Source organism: Calidris pugnax, unplaced genomic scaffold (assembly GCF_001431845.1).
Source record: "Calidris pugnax isolate Ruff unplaced genomic scaffold, ASM143184v1 scaffold27, whole genome shotgun sequence".
Lineage (NCBI taxonomy): Eukaryota > Metazoa > Chordata > Aves > Charadriiformes > Scolopacidae > Calidris > Calidris pugnax.
Window position 1 is genome coordinate 13,962,379 of NW_015090893.1, and position 16,433 is coordinate 13,978,811.

The 16,433-nt window shown below is 43.7% G+C and overlaps 1 protein-coding gene across 1 annotated transcript in view; it reads left to right on the forward strand.

Moving 5' to 3' along the window:
• The first annotated feature begins 1,261 nt into the window (after window positions 1–1,261).
• RASGEF1C (RasGEF domain family member 1C) overlaps window positions 1,262–16,433 on the forward strand; it is a 50,837-nt gene continuing 35,665 nt past the window's right edge. The window contains exon 1 of the mRNA XM_014948173.1: window positions 1,262–1,324. The gene's annotated coding sequence lies outside the window, so the exon portion shown is untranslated. The remainder of the gene's footprint in view (window positions 1,325–16,433) is intronic.

Sequence of the window (16,433 nt, forward strand, 5' to 3'; positions counted from 1 at the left end):
CAGAGTGGGATAGATAGTGGAGGTGCCATTGTCCATCGCTCCTGTGTATTTGGAAGAGCTTTGTCGCAGGGTTATCCTGGACTGCTTTGCTCCTGCCAGGCAGTGCTTTGTTGTTGACAGGTCTGAAAACTGCAGGGAGAAGTCTGGAGGAATGAAAATAGATGATTCTCCCATCTCTGGTGAGACCCAAAGATCATCCATCACTGCTTTTTCAGTTCCACCTCCAGCTTGAATCGGGGTTGTTGTCGAGAGCATCAGACACATTTAAGTGATCACTGCTGTTCCCTGTGTGCCCAGTCTCTGTGTAGTATTCTCTAGTGCTCAGTCCAGCTCACACTTAAATAACGCAAAGGAATTTAATCGTATCTGCGAGACATGATTTATTGTTGTTTGATGGAGCTGTGTGGTATCAATCTGGAGTTGTAACAAGGCGCGAACAGACTTGCGTTGGTACCCTCATGACGTTTCAGCACAGTAACCAAATTCAGGCTTAGTGAGGATGGTGCAGAGCAATTCCCTGGGATTTTCATGAGCAACGTGGTGATGTTCGGATGTCTTGGACAGTACAGAGTTAGAGCAGTGACCGCTACGCATTCTTGCAGCCCCTTCTCCAGCTCCTGTAAAGCAGTGATTTGAGACAGGCTGCCCAGTCATTTAGAAGATGATCACTCTCTCAAGGCAGCAGTTTGTCAGACTGTAATTTTAAAATTACATTGTGTTTTGCTAGGACTTGGCAGAACTCCTTCTAGGCCCAGACTTTTAAAATAGTAGCCCCAAAAAGCTCCTTTCTGCTGCGATTAAAAACAAAAACAAAAGGAAGAAGGAAGAACGATTTGAAGTGAGTAATTTGGAAGATTTTGGTGTGGGTTTTTTTTTTTTTTTTTTTAAGAGAATGCTGTCTAGGAAGAAGGAAGAACGATTTGAAGTGAACTGTTTGGAAGAGTGTCGAGTCTCTCAAAAAGTATTACATCTGAATCAGTTTGCTCATGGGTTTTTGCTTTTACAGGATAAAAGAGGGTGGTAACAAAACCTGAAACAGCTTTGTTAATTTTTAAAAAGTAAACTTTTTGAAGTAGACCTAGAGATTTAGCTTTTGTCTGATTTTTTTTTTTTTTTTTTTTTAAGAGAATGCTGTCTGAAACTCTTGCTTTTGAAGATGTATTCCCACGCTGAGTCACATCCAAGGTTCATACAGAGAAGCCTGGCTGGCTGGCGTTTTAGAGGTTGATATTTGTTGACTGCTTTAGCGGCGTTGCCAGTGCACAGCGGCGGCGTCTCGCAGAGGAGGACTACAGGCATGCCCTAAGATAAATTGATTCAAAAGGTAGGTGATACCTCTTTGCCGCTTTAATTTCCCTCCCCCTGGGTTTGCTGTGCTGGTGTGATTACAACAGACTCTGGGCTGGGGTTGCCAGGGTTGGGTGACAAGGACGAATATTTTTGCCTTCAGAGACTGAAGGTTTCTCTATTGTGTGTCAGTGCTGTCTGGGGAGCACGTAACTGTGTGTCACCTGTGACAAACACAGCATTAGAAATAAGCCTGCTATGGGTTAAGAGCCTGTATCTCGAGGTTATGTGGCTGTTATGCTACTAAATGTCATTTTAACTTAGAGAGTCTCACTCTGGCCTTATTCCTCAGTGCTCGGGTTGGTGAGTGTGCGGCTTTGTTACTGCTCCTCACGGAGTGCATAACTCAGCCTGAGTAAAGACACCCATCTGAAATCATAATGTACAACGACATTAAGCCCCATTAGTTAAGAGTTGGACCGGTTACAAACGAGGGTAAAATGCACACTTCATTACTGCATCTGTCTCTTCTCTGCGTGCGTTTAATTTTCGGAACAAAGGGTGGGGAATTAAGAGACACCTCTTTGATACGTTTGCTGCCGTTTTGAGCCAGCCCAGATCTGGGAGAGCAATTGTATTTTAATCAGCTTTGTGAATCATCGCGAAAAACGCCAGCTCAGGTTTGATCGCCAGGTTTGTGTTGTTGCTGATGTGTGAGACATGAAGTAGAAAGAGCACAACGTGGTGTTTAGCTGCAAGACTGAGCTCAAGATGCTGACAATTTGAAAAACCTTGGGTTTGACTTTGAGTGCCACCTAGATTTATTGTAGGAAGAAAATGTTTGCCACACAATGATGTCATTTTCATAGACTTGCTTTAGAGATAGTGCCCACAGCTCAGCAGAAGGCTGGGGCTGAACACAAAGACCTCTTCAGGATTCTTCTAAGCCTCCTGGCTGGAAGAGAGCCAGTACCGATGCGATAGCAAACTACACGGAGATAGTGAAACTGCTCATCTGGGAGAATTCCTGCCTGAACTCACTTGCAAATCAAAAGTCATTGAACTGCCAAGAGAGGGTGAAAATTACCAAAGATTTGCAGATGTGAGGGAGAGAAAAAAAAATAAAAATCATAGGATTCTAGAAAGAATGGGGACATGGTGCTGGAACAAAACCTTTGCTTCTGGGAAGGTTGTTGGGAAATTGGAAGCTCCTGGAAGCTTTTGTAGAAATGGGCATTAAGTGATGACAGACTGAGCTCTTGAGTAACCTCTTGACTCCGGCTTCTCATGGTGTGCGGTGTGGCAGTGAAGCGGAATGAAGAGCTGATGTAACATGAAAAAGGGATGTTCTAAAAGTAGAGGGTTTAGGAATTTCAGAATTGAGTTCCCACTGAGAAATGACTCGGCTGGTAAAATGGACTACAGTCCTGGAAGATGTTGGTGAATTGTGCCATGTATAAGATGGAACTTTTTTTTCTCCCCAGGACTTATGTGGTAGCCATCTAAATACTCACTATGTTAATAGAAATTATAAACACGAAAGCAATTATATATTTATGAATGATGGGCACGCACTTTAAAATGCCCTGGACAATAAAGAAGAATATTGGTCGTTAGTATGGTAAAAGATACATAATGGGCGAAATAACTTAATTTCCCACACATTTCTGGATTTGGCCAACGTGAAAGATTTCTCTGAAACGATCACAAAACAGACTCAGAGAATCTTGGCCAATATCCTCCTTTTCGACAAAACAGATTCTAATAATAAAATCCTGCGTTTGATTGCTTAGCCCAGTGAAAGGCTTTTAGTAAGTCCTTCCTTTTCATACTGTTTAATAGGCTGTAACGGTATTGCAAGCCAGTCCAGAGCAGGAAGGGGAGTTTTGTGCTGGCCTTGGCAGGAAGGTCAGGACACAGATCTGGCCAAAGTGTGGTGCAGGGACCAGCTGGGGGGATTAGTAAATGTGCAGAATGGAAGTGAATTGGAGTATTGGTGTGAAAGGGGAGGATCTTCACAAATATCTCTATTTACAAGATAACACGTGAACAAAATGCTTATTACAGTATGGGAGGAATTCAGATATGGGCAAACTCCTTGTATTTCCCAAACAGGCTCCCATGCGATATTGACAGGGCCTCCTGGCCCAGCTGAGGCATGGGCAGGTCTCCAGGTGAGGTGACACAGCCGTAGACACATGCTGCATTTGGTATTTGTAGGGTATGAAAATGACCATTACAGCTGTGCTTTTGGACACTGCAGCTTCTCTGTGGCTTGATCTGCTAGAACTCTTTGAAGAACTTAAATACCCAGAGCTCTGTCTAAAGCTGAATTACATCTTGTTCTCCTCTTGTAGCAGAACGTGGTGGTTTTGAGCAATCTGAATTGTTGGGTTTTTTTTCTTCACAGACCATTAAAAAGCACCCAAGTCAACCATGTTCTTTCAAAGCTTGAGTATTTCATTTTTGTGAATATTTTAAGCGGGGATCCTTGAAATCCCTAAAAAAACAGCTTGTTTCTCTGAGTCCCAGGCATGTCTGCTGAAAACACTGTAAATGTCATAAGGAGCGATTTGACTGTACAGGCTGCCCAAAACAGACACGTTGATGTTATTTAGCCTTCACTTGCCAAGTTGAGCGTTTGGATTGTGTTTTCACATGCGGAGAAGCTATCGGCTTTACAGATAGCCATATTTTCATAAGCTGCATTTGGCTGTCACACCTTCTCCTGTAGTCTCTTGATATGCAAACAAGTCTCAGTTATATATGCTCCTGGCCTATTAACTGATATCCCTGAAGAGTTCCTGATTATCCTTCCATTAACTTTTACTCTCCTCTGTCTCCCTCGGGGAGGTAACAAGTAGTCTTTCCTTCATCATGGGTTTCCAGCTGGTTACCTCTCCAGTTCCCTCCTAAATGGATTCTCTCGGTAGTTTTGTGTGTCACCAAGGAAATAGCGACTGTGAAATTTCAGCGCCATCTGAAAGTACAGCAGGGACTGCTGGAACGGGGATTTGAAAATCTGAAATGCAGGGAAGGCATCCTGGATCTTAAAGTGCCAGCCCGGAGAACAGAATAACCATACACAACATCTAAAGCGTAGTGTGGTAGTGCAGCAGCAGAAGGGGCATTGCTGGTTCTATATGGTGTTTCAGCTTCTCAGCTATACCGCTGAAAACTTTGCCGAAGGCTTGTGTGACTCTGCAGTTCTTATATTTTCTGGTCTAGTTCGCATTATTTACAAACAGACATTCAAACCCATGTCTTTGTCGTGTTGAATGCTGCACACTTCATTACGTTCCTCATCTCCACAGTTTCTTTGCTTTATGGAGGTCAGGTCGTTTCTTAATCAGATTTTCATATGCTGTGTCTATCAGGGCTGCAGCTGAGGACATCCCAGCAAAGCCTTTAGCAATGCAATCTTCATCTGACCTGTGTCTATCCTTCTACAAACTGCAACAGCAAATGTTTGTGTGGGTGCAGCCTGAGTCGTGTTCCCAAAGACTGGGTCTGTGCAGGGTGTTTTGTGTTGGGAACCCATCCATGCCAGTTTTGGACATGCTGCTGATGTTTTGACCACTAATCTCTATTCTAATTCTAGTAGTAAAATAGCCTTTGAGGCCTCTCTCTCCTGTCACGTATTCCTTCTTTGTTTATATCCATTTGACAATGGGCTGTATGTTTCTTTTAGTTATTGCCTTAAATTGAGCATAAACCAGTGTTTGCGCTCATTCCTGTCAATATTCTTTGTTTGAAACAGACTGCTGGCTCAGCTCCTTTAAAATTATTCAAACTGAAATGATTATTTAGCTGAATAAACGTTTCAAGACAAGTTGTACACTTCTGGTTTTGGTATTAGCACTCCTACAACATTTGCAAGTACCAGAGACTGAATTTTAAAAGGTGATCTCTAACCTTGTTGCTGTAAATATTTACGTGAGCAATCAGTTATACCTGGGGAGCAGAGGTAACTCCCCTTACCCACATGATGCAGAAGCATATTTTATGAATATCACACTGATTTCAAAAGCTTGTTGAGTTTGTGGCCACTGAACAGAAATAGGATGGGTAGAATATGGCCCCAGGAATGTTGTGGTGCCAGACCTAATTTGAGCATGTGATTCATCCAATTTCCCGTGTGGAGTGGGAAGTCAAGGGTTTTCTTCAATTGCATGTATGACTCTACGGGCTTGAGAGATTACTGGTGACATTAGACTCTTCCTTTTACAAATCCTACATATTTGCATATCTGTATGTGCATAATTTCACCAGAAATTCCCCTACAGTGTTTAAAGTCCTGTAGTGTATGTCTCTGTCTGTGCAGGTCTGGAGTCTTTGAAGATTAAGTAAGGGTGAGACATTTAGCCACAGGGTAACAACTCTGGTGTACATTCCAATTTTCTATCAGGTAGTTTGTTATATTATTAAAATAGTACAATTTCGTAACAATGGTAGTTGCTGCTTTAAAAAGCTCACTGTTGCTCAAGCAGTATGCAAAAGGAATAAATGAATGAATATAGCTTTTTATGCTGGGACCTATCCATAGACAAAATTTGGGATTTTCACTGTGTCCTTGTATAACATGTCCTGCTTCAAACACTACAGAGGGGGGTGCATATGTCCCCAGATGGGCTGCCTGTACCCTAAGCAAGCTGCCACCCTGCAGCCTTGGAGGGTAGGGGGGGTGAGAAAAACCCTGCATGGTGTTTGTGGCTTCTCAGAGCACCAGAATAATGAGTTAAAAAAGCTCTGTGCTTTCTGACGGGTCACATATCTTTCTGATCTATAGGATTTGCACCCTTGACACCATCTTCTGAGGAGCACTTCCAAAAAAGTATGGAATGAATGTAGATTATGTGGGAAATATCTCAGTAGCGTGCTCACACAGCTCGAGTCAGCACAGTCTCCCACTGTTAACTGAACATGTCCTTTATGGAAATTGGCTTTGTAACCCACATTTCAACTGCTGAAGAGTTATGAGGTCAGCAAGTGCAGTTCAGAATTTAGCTTATTTTGTGTGTATCTTGGACCATATTCACCCCTGGGTTTTATACCACAAAAATCAGTGGAATGATGCCAAGAAAAAAAATCATCCCCTAATATTTAAAGTCAGCTCCTCCAACATACGTGTGTTTCACTGAGCTCCCTACCATAGCTCTAGGAAGGCTTCTGCTTGCTGGTTCCTGAAAGTTATAATTTTCATATGGATACTGAGAATCACTAACGATGGATATTAAATCTCGTGCTTCAGGGTGTGAACTGGTCTCTAGCTACTGGAGAGCAGAAAGAGGCTGATAGAGCGAGCAAAGGATTGTATTTCTGCTTTCTGTGGTGCTTTTGCCCCTTTCTTCGATGCATCTGATGGTGACCAGCATGGGAGGCAGGTGGGGGAGCTGGATGGACCGCAGGCAGCTCCACACGGGTGATTCCCATCTTTCCCCAAGAGCAGACTGTTGATCCCGAAGCCAGAGCATCACATCGCTGGCGCTTTGATAGGAAGCAAAGGACTAATGTCTGCAGTCCCTTTTAATGACAGGCTTGCAGCAGTGATCACAGAAGTGTCTTGCAGAGTTAATTTCAGCTAATGAGCAATTAGTCACATCAGCGGTGACTCCCCCCTGCCCTTTGCTTGCTGGGGAAGAGGTGGTGGGACTAAGAATAGTGCTTCCCTGGGGAATGGGAGCCCCAGCATCACCCACTGGGGCCCAGCACTCTCACCTGCGTTGGTGCTTGGGCTGCAGCTGAAATTTCCTTTTCCTAAAGCTGAGGGATTTGTTTCCCAGCTACAGACTTAGTGTGTTATCCTAAATGTCAGCAGTCTCTTTTTTTTTTTTTTTTTAAACTTAATGCAGCCAGAGAAGATCTGTCAGCAGAAGACTCCTTGCCTGCCCAAACGAAGGTTGAACTCGCGTAGGTTGAGCATATTCCAGCGTGAATGTGTTGTAATTTGGGGACAGCCAGAGATGATGTTGCTGCTTTCTCACCTGGTGTGAGAATCGTGGGGCTGGCGAGTGCCCCAGCGCCGGCGCGTCCCCGGCTGCCTCGGGTCACCCACCGATAGCGGGTGGTGGGACTGGGAGCAGGCACAGATGGTGCTCCAGAAGGGGAAATCCAGAAGCTCACGAGCTCGTTTCTTTTAGGGAGACGTGTCCATATGCCATCCATAGAGCACAAGAGCCTGCTCGTCAGTCTGGAGCACTCCGGGGATGCTAGGATGAAATAATCCAAGTCTATAGCTAAGACTGGAGCCTGGCTCCACTGGTGTAGCCCCTGTGCTTTGACCTCTCAGTTTTCCTGGCCACCATCCTGTGCACAGCTCTTGAAGGCGAGTTGAGGACAGGGGATGTGAGCACCATAAATCAGGTGCTTGATTGTCTGTCCCCTTGGCTGGGCACTGCACGCTGAAGCACAGAGGTGCTTGCCACAAAGGATGCCTTGCAGTTGGACATAAATCTCAGGGATGCCTGCAGACCGTGGCAATTAGGAGCGAGCATCTAAGAGACATTTGTGCTAATCTGGTAACTGAGCATTGCTGAAATGCAATGTAATTAACAGTGGTGATAAATTGACATTGGTGACGGTCAGAGCTTATGCTGCTCTTCACAAGGCATTGATGTTTTCAGAGATAAAGATTAGACCCTTTTCCATTTAAAATTTTACTGAATTTGGGAAGAAAAAAGGTCAAATGAAATGTTGTCCTACCTAAACTGGAGCAGTGATAAGCAAGTTACTTGAATTGTTGTATTTACGTATTGGGGAGGGGGGGTGCACGTATATGAAAATGTGTGTGCCTCTGTATAACAGTGTGTATATATGTAATGCCCAAAATACATCATTATGCATTCATATCTGCATGTGGAGTCTGTCTGAGGATGTATGTGTATGTATAAAAATATGATTTATAGGTTTTTAAACCTCCCTGACAGACTCCAGGAGACCAATTTCTAAATGTATGCCAAGATTTTTGACTCGGAGACAGGTAGCAGTAGGTGCTAATAAATGAAAGAACTGCAAGTGAAATGTTGTGACATGCACCTCTCTGAACAACCTGCGGAGCGCTGGCAGAATCATCAAACCGAGCTGAGAGTAATCAGCAGGGACTGATAAAGCTGCTCTTGTAATTATTTGTTTGATATACAGCTTTCCTTCTTCCTTCTGCATAAATAGCAGAATTGCTTTGCTTAGTGTGGGAGGTTTTTTTTTTATTCCTGTCAGGGCTTGTTCTCACCAAGATGTCATGAGAGGAGGACTGAGGTCTGCATTTTTGTTTTATTTACGGGCTTTCCATTGTAATTCTGACAGCATGCGGTGGAGACAGCATTCATTTGGACGGGGAGAGGCGTCCTTGCTCCTGCAAAGCTGTCGGTGTTACAGGGGCCAGACTCTGCCATGCTGCTTAAAAGCTGCTCTGATGCCTCCAGGTTTGACCTGAAAGAAGCTGTTCCTTGAGAGGAGGTGGGTGGTGAGGTCTGAAGGCAGTGGTGATGTCATGCCCGTGTATTTAGTCATTAAATAAAATAACCGCAGCACCTTGCTCGTTTATAAGCGTGAGTTTGATGGTGCCGCAGCCCAGACTGCCCTCCAAAACCCTTCAGATTGACAACTGTTAGTTATCCCTAAATAACTTCCTCTCCTCACCACTTCTACCGTCTAAGCAAGAAAATCCAAGCATTGACTGATTTCCAGGCAGTCACAGTGGTGGCCCGTCAGCGACGACTCAACTGAGCCAAAAGGCTCCTGTTGATGTCAGTGGTTTCTGGGAACGCTGCCTGCATGGTTTTGTTCCGGGATTTCCCTCTCCCTCCACGCCTGGTTGAGCTCTGACTTGACTTGGGGCAAATTTTGCAATTCTGTATTTAACAAAAGGTGCAGTAATTCATTCCCACTCTAAGCTCTCCCGTTTTTCTTGTTCTGTTTGTTCTGTTTATCTTTTTTTTTTTCCTTAAGGAAAAGGAAATCCTTCTCTTCGTTAAGGAAAGAAAAAGGATATTTTTTTCTTGAAGAAAAAAGAAAAAAAATCCTATACACCAGAATAGTTTTTATATTGTATAGGGGTTTTACCAGCAACTTTCAGGGGGGAGGCGTTAAGGCGAGAGAGGCACATTAGAGCAGAAAATAGATTTCCTAGCCTAAAGTGAGAGAAATCCAGACTGCTGCTTTTAGCATACATTTGAATACTGTCAAGAGCATCTGGAATATATTGGTAGGCGTTCTCCTTCTAATATTACTAAATATCTGATAATGATGAGGCACAGATACGCCACTGGCCCTGTACTTGACATGCACACGCAATATTGGGAAAGGGTCCGAGACATCAGAGGCCGCCGCGTTCAGTCTCACGCCAGGGTCGATGCCAGCTCTCTCTTACTCAGGAGAAATACTTCAGACTTGAACCAGATTAATGAAAAGAGAAATTGTTCCGAGACCAAGAAAAAAAGCTTTACACCCATTGCAGTTTTATGGGGGGGTTGTTCCTGAGCGATTACAGGGCACCCTTTCAATGCTTTCTGATTCCAAGCAATGATGGCATTTTAAGATAAATAACATCTTCGCGGCTTTGCTTGTTATTGAAGGGCTTTTATTATTGCTGATGTTACATGAAAACGAAAGTTATTAAAAAAATGTGGCACTAACAAATTGAAGCCCCCAGGGAACTGTTGCCTGAATGGGATTTTGATTGGAGTTCAATTTAATTGGCCATATATCTTCTCGTTTCTGATTTACATTCTACTTCAGACCATTCTACCAAATTCATGATAATAAGGTTTTCATTTTTCTCTATCGAACAAAATACTCCGACATGAGTATAAACAGAAATATTCCTTCAGCAAGGTGACCTTGTTCTTGCTTGCATCGTGCTGGTAATTGATTTAATGCCTCCTTACCTATAAATTGGGCCTCTTTCTGAGGCATGTCCATCAGATTTTTGAGGTAATTGGTTGGCGCGGTTGCTTTTTCACTGTAGTATTTTGGCTGCAAGATATTTCTCATAAACCTCTAGTACAAGAGGAGCTGTGATCATTCTCACTGACATGATGGAAAAAATTCAGCGGGCAGACGTACGCGTGCCTCTCCCGTTGGCTGGCTTTGAATGCAGTTGTGCCCCTATCTCAGATAATAAAAGCTCTTGTTCTAGCCCGGAGTAAATATGCAGGATGCAAACCCCAGTGATTTCTGTGGGGTTTGAGTCAAATCTTTTTCCAGTCACATTGCAATGTCTTTAGGGAAATGAAGTTACGCCACAGGCACCACTTACACCCAGCCCTTCTGGTTTGGAGGTTTGCTGCAAAGGAGGAATCTGGGATCCCTTTTGTGCCTGCCATGAGTGGTGGTCTTTGCTCGATGGGTTGTCCAAGTGCTGGTAGGGAGAGGATGGAGACTGAGAGCTTCTCCACATGTTCAGGTCGCTCCTGGGGTGATGCAAATGCTGTTTCAGAGATGCTGGGCCCAATTTCTGGACTGAATTTTTGGAATTGCTCTTTTGAATTAGAACGCTTTTTCTCAGGGAAGTTGGAAGCCCATCAAGAATTGCTTAGTGCGTGAGTTTGTAGCTGCTTTTTACAGCCGAGGTCACTTTGGTTTGGGTTTTTCCTTGAAGAACTGGATGAAGAGGGTTTAGGCTTTAGCTGCTTCCCGAGTGCCCCATGGGAGCTGCAGCTTGGTTGCTCCTACAGCTTGTTCTCCCCTGGTATGAGCTTCCCAGTGCATCTCCCTCCCCACCATGTCCTGAGGGCTGGGGCTGCCCCATGCCATGGGGATGGGCAGCAGCACTCACCCAAACTTCAGGCTCCAGCAACTCCCAGAACAGTTTGGAGCAGTTCATTTTGGGCCAAACCAGGCGTATAGTGGAACTTTGTCACCCCCAAAAGAAATTTTACAGGAGAAATCAAGTTTTTCAGGCACCCTGAGGCTCCCAGCCCACATCCTTCTCCTGCTCTGGAGTGCACCTTCCAGAGCTGTGCTCTCCTTCTCTGCTGCTCTGCTCTCCTTTCCCTTCCTTTACCCAAAGTTGCTTTTCGCAATTGCTGGTTTAGATTTGTCAGGAGTTTTCCTTCCCCTCCTGGTCTGCAACACCCAAAGGAGGTTCCACACGAGAGGCTGTGGGGGAAGGATTCTTTAGGGAAGTGATTTGGGAGGGGAGATGAGTAAGAGATGAGAACCAGGTGGGATCAAAGGAAATAGAATTGTCATCTAATTCTGATTAGATACCCAAACCCCTTACATTCACTTGCAGCTTTTGCAATCTTATTTGTGTGAATCTCAGTAAAGTGTCTCAGCTGCTGCAAGGAATGGGTAGGAAATGGGGGGGAGCCAGCCCGCATCGAGATGTAATCGTTGTTATTGAGTTGGAGAATATTGCAGTTAAGTGTTTTTCCCCACCTTTCCCGTCCTGCGATTCTTTTCCCCTGTGATTCTTTCGTGTTTCTAAATTGTGTTGCTTCATTATATTGCTCATTTAACCATTTGTGACGGCATTGGGATTGTCAGGTTGAGTTTTCTGCAATCTCACAACTTCATGGGTTGTAAATTGAATGTTTTATGGCATGGTGAAAAGAAAGTTACATCTGCTACCAGTTTCCTAATTACATCAGCATCAAATACATTATGAGTTTGTTAATGCCAGGTACTCTTGCTGAAAAAAAAAAATTTTATGAGCATGGCCTTGACAACTGGAAACAATTACTTGGCAGTGGTTTTCCTTTTGTTTTCTGAAACATTAGAATTCTTTCTTTCTTCTTTCCTCAGCTTCCCTCCCTACAAAAGAAATGGAGAAAAATCTGAATTTTAACTCATTGTGATTATCTTTTGAAGTTTTATTTCTGCAAAGATGAATAGCTGGAAAATTACTGAAAGTGATGTAAAGAAAAACGAGCATCTGTTACTGAAGTTTTTGCTGAGCTTACCAGTATTTAGGGCTCGTATGATAGCAGTGGGCAGGTACCAAGGCAAATGAGACCAGACTCCGTCTCGTGTCCTGGCAGAGAGCACAGAGGAGGGTTTGTTCCCCAGGGGACAGGGCAGAAAACAAGTGCTTTATGGGGAACAGCTGAAGAACTCAACGCTGTATCCTGACCCTTAGGGATTGTGTGGCAGAGATGAAAAACTTCACTGATAAAAATGTCTTCATGCCAAATAATGCAGCTACAAACAGCTAAATCCTTCTGGCTGTAGCCTGTGTGTTCAGGCTGTCTGTGAAGTTGTCAGTGGGGAGGGTTTGAAACTCGCTGTCCCTGTGCAGCCTCCTCCACAGCCCCACTGCTTCTGCTCCTTCACTCATCACCTTCTGGAGTCTCAGTTTTGGAGTCAAAGTCTTTTCCAAGCAACCAAGATGGTAACTCTAGTTACGGCTTAGACCTTAAAGCCCAGTGAATAGGACTGGGAGTTGGGTCTTCTCCCACCTGTGTCATTAAGTAGATCACCTTTGTCTTCAGTTTTCTATCCTGCTGTTTGTCCATCACAGTAATGACTTTAGTTTGGGACAGGATTCACTTCTGTGAATTAGAACAAAATAGGGCCTTGGTTTTGGGGATATTGCAACTAAACATTGAAGGAGAAGAGATTTGTATGTCTGCTCAGAGCTGCAGCCCTGTGGAGACCATTAGATTGTTTGGGCCAAGATCAATCCAGATAAGATGTTGGTTGCTTGAGATTCTTTCTCTGTTCCTGTTATTCCATCCCTTAGTTCCTGATGTTTTTGGAGCAGAGCAAATCCTTCAGCAAAGCTCTTCTAATGTCACATAGAGAGATTAGTGGTGGTTGGATAATAGGTTTGGTTACTAAAGCTGGCCAAGAGTTCTCCAAGATGTTTTTCCGGAATGTTTTAGCGTGAACCCTCTTCATTTCCTTGAACTCTGGTTTTGGTGAAAGATTGATCAGTGAAGAATTTTGCATTTGAGATGGGATGAGAGGTGTCTCCCACGTCTGTTCCCAGATGGGAGTGTAAGAAGCAGTCCAGCTCACTCTAGGTGTATCTGTTAAAGTCTATGCCTTGCCAAATTATGCTTGACCTTGACTCTCCCATAGCCTTGATTTATCCCCAGCTCATGCTCACTGAGCACTGACTTGCACATCCTCTTCTAAGGAGGAAACCACTGTCATGGTCAGGATAGTGAGGGAAACTGGAGTCTCCCTTGTGGCACAGGGGGAAGGTGGCCCAGCCTCCACACCTTCCCTTACCGTCCTCTCCTGTAATTACGGTGGGAGATTGTCAAAAGCTTGTGCCTTTCATCCCTGAAGTGGGAAGGGTTTTATTTATTTTGTTAATCTGGAAGTTAAGTGGGTGGGAAGATAAGTCTGCAGCCCCGTTCCAGTCGTCACATGGTACCAGCTCTTGTTTCCCCTTGAGAGAGGCAGAGCAGATGGAAGGCAGAGATGAAATGAAGATCAAAAGTAAACAGCATGATTAAGGTTTTGATAAAGGATAAAACACTTATCACATCAAAGCCACTGAAAAACACATTAAATGTTTCCTGAACATTTCGTGTCCACATAAGCATTAACTTTACTTGCCACGGGGACATTTGTGACAGCAGATGGTGGGAGTTGGGGAATGCTGGTGGGGCAGCTCATGGTTCTTCTGCAGGTCACCCGGCTGGTACCAAGAAGGCAGAGCTGGCAGCCTGTTAGCCATCCTTTAGCACGTTGAAGCTCTGTCATTGCGGGTTGGTGGGCCCGTGTTACGTGCATGGTTAGGCAGTCCTTTCTTTAAGCCATGCCCTGCTCAGTTTTCCAGGTTTGGGCACTCGTTTTCCGGTGTTTTTAAGGCACTTGCAGATGTAGATATGTGCAGAGTGTTGAAGCTCTCTCATTGCGGGTTGGTGGGCCTGTGTTTTGTGCATGGTTAGGCCATGCCCTGCTCAGTTTTCCAGGTTTGGGCACTCGTTTTCCAGTGTTTTTAAGGCACTTGCAGATGTAGATATGTGCAGAGTTTGTGGGTGGCTTTTCTCCCAAGAATTGGTGATCCTTTGATTCCATGCTTTGGCTCAGTGAATTGTCCTTTTTTTGTGCAAGCAGCATGATTTGTAGTGAGCGATCCTTTGATTCTATGCTTTGGCTCAGTGAATTGTCCTTAAATATTTTTGTGCAAGCAGCATGATTTGTAGTGAGAAGTGTCTATGGATCACCTATTTTCATCATTATGTTGGAATACGGAGCTGTCCTGGCCAGTGGAGAAAGATTAAAAAGCAGTATATTGCCATTATTTTTTAATTTCTTTCCAATCTTATGAACATATGAGATGTATTAGAAGAATGTAAGGAAAAGACACTTTATAATAGCCAATAAAAGCCAAGAATGATGAATGATGAAACAGAAGAGCAGCAAAAAAAAAAGAGCAGAGGTAGAAATAAATACAGGAGAAGATTCCCCGCTCCAGTTATTACCATAAAACCCCAGAAGTGCATTTCCTCTGCAGTGGCAATGGGCTTACTTCCAGCAAAACCAACTTTATAGTCCAAAAAAGCCACTGTTGAACAAGCTGTTGCTTGAGCCGTTGTATTTCCCAATCAGAGAATCCTCCACAGAATGCGCAACCCCAAGACGTGGGAGAAGGTTGAAAAGCCCACTATGATCCGGTGTGAAACCGTTGTTCTCCTCGTTCTTGGGGATAGAGGGTCACGAGGACACCTTACTGCAAAGTGCCCCAACAGGTGTGGAGGGACCTTTCTTGTCCCTTCTTGCTCAGCACCACCTGCACAGAGCTGGGATTATTGTTTGTACGGTGCTGCTGGTGGTGGACATAACATTTTTTTGTAAGATTAATGCTCTTCTGAAGTGAGAGGAATGGCAAAACATGGTGTGCCGGACTGAAGTTCAGGGAAGCACTCACCTGCTGACTCTTGACGTGCTTAAATCTCATTGACTTCGGGTTAAGTCCAAGTGAGATTTTGGGCCATGTTTAGCCATTGTTTCCAAGAAAAGTAGAAAAAGGTTTTTATGTCCAATATGGACTTCCTTACAAATATCTAATGATCTGGACTCAATTTTTACTTGCCCATGGTTTACATTAAAAGGCCTAGAAATAGGGCAGTACTGCAACAATTCAAGAAAGATGTGTATTAGAATCACAGAAAGTTAATTGGAAGGGACCTCTCATGTCTTCCCCTGTTGTTTCTGTGTTCTGTGAGTGATTGTCAGCATAACCTCATCTTCTGCCTATCACAGGCAATCACGTATTTGGGCTCTTTCAAAGCAAGATCTTGTTTCCATTTAGTACTTTTGAAAAGAGTACTTTGGAAATTGCATGAACGGAAAAAGAAATTAGGTGTTGTGAGCAGAGAAGGCCCTGTTCTAAATTCCTGTCAGCCAAGTACTAATGTTAGTTATCATCAAGTTTAGTAGTGCAAGAAGTTTTTAGTCTTTGTACAGTTGGCCATCATCCTGCTGTGAACGTAACCATATCAGTTAACAGGGAGCAAAAAGGCATGAAGTTAAAACCTTCAGGTTTTCTTCGGTGGCAAGTAAGGTGGCAACTAGGCACCAGTTCAGGTGTGACACAGAAATTTGAGATTAGACCAGGAACTTTGTAATAAAAAGTCAAATTTTATTTCTTAACAATACCCTACCTGGATGTCTCAGTGACAGTTGTACAGATGTTTTTATTCAGTTTAAAGAAAAAAGGTAAGTTTTTCTTTAGAAGCATTACTATGTATTTGGGGAAGAGTTCTCACGTAATGAGATGCAAAAGTTCAGGCAATATCCTGTTCAGATACATTTCTATTTGGTAATAGAAATGACATTGACAGTGAAGGATTGCACTGAATAAATTATTACTTTGAGTTCTGTTTTACGCTGAAGCCAGGATGTGTCCTGTAAGTTCACAGCTGCTTGAACTTTTCCTTTTCCTCATCTAGACAGCTGTATGTCCATGAGATTTATTTCTTGATCTATATGGACATGCAGTCCTTCTCGGGATTATTGCCATAGAAACAAGACGTAACACAGAGCGTGTTAGAAGTAACAAATGGGATTTGGCAGCCTCTCCCATTTACTACACAGAGTCTGAGCTGTGTACAAAAAGCAGCAATTACTTGCTCTTGGAGCCTTATTAACAGGCACATCTGCACATTCATTAAAACTAGATACTTCAGCTTCCCTTCTGGCTGGGGTGACGTTCCGATAGTCTGGTCTTTAAACTGAAATCCCTG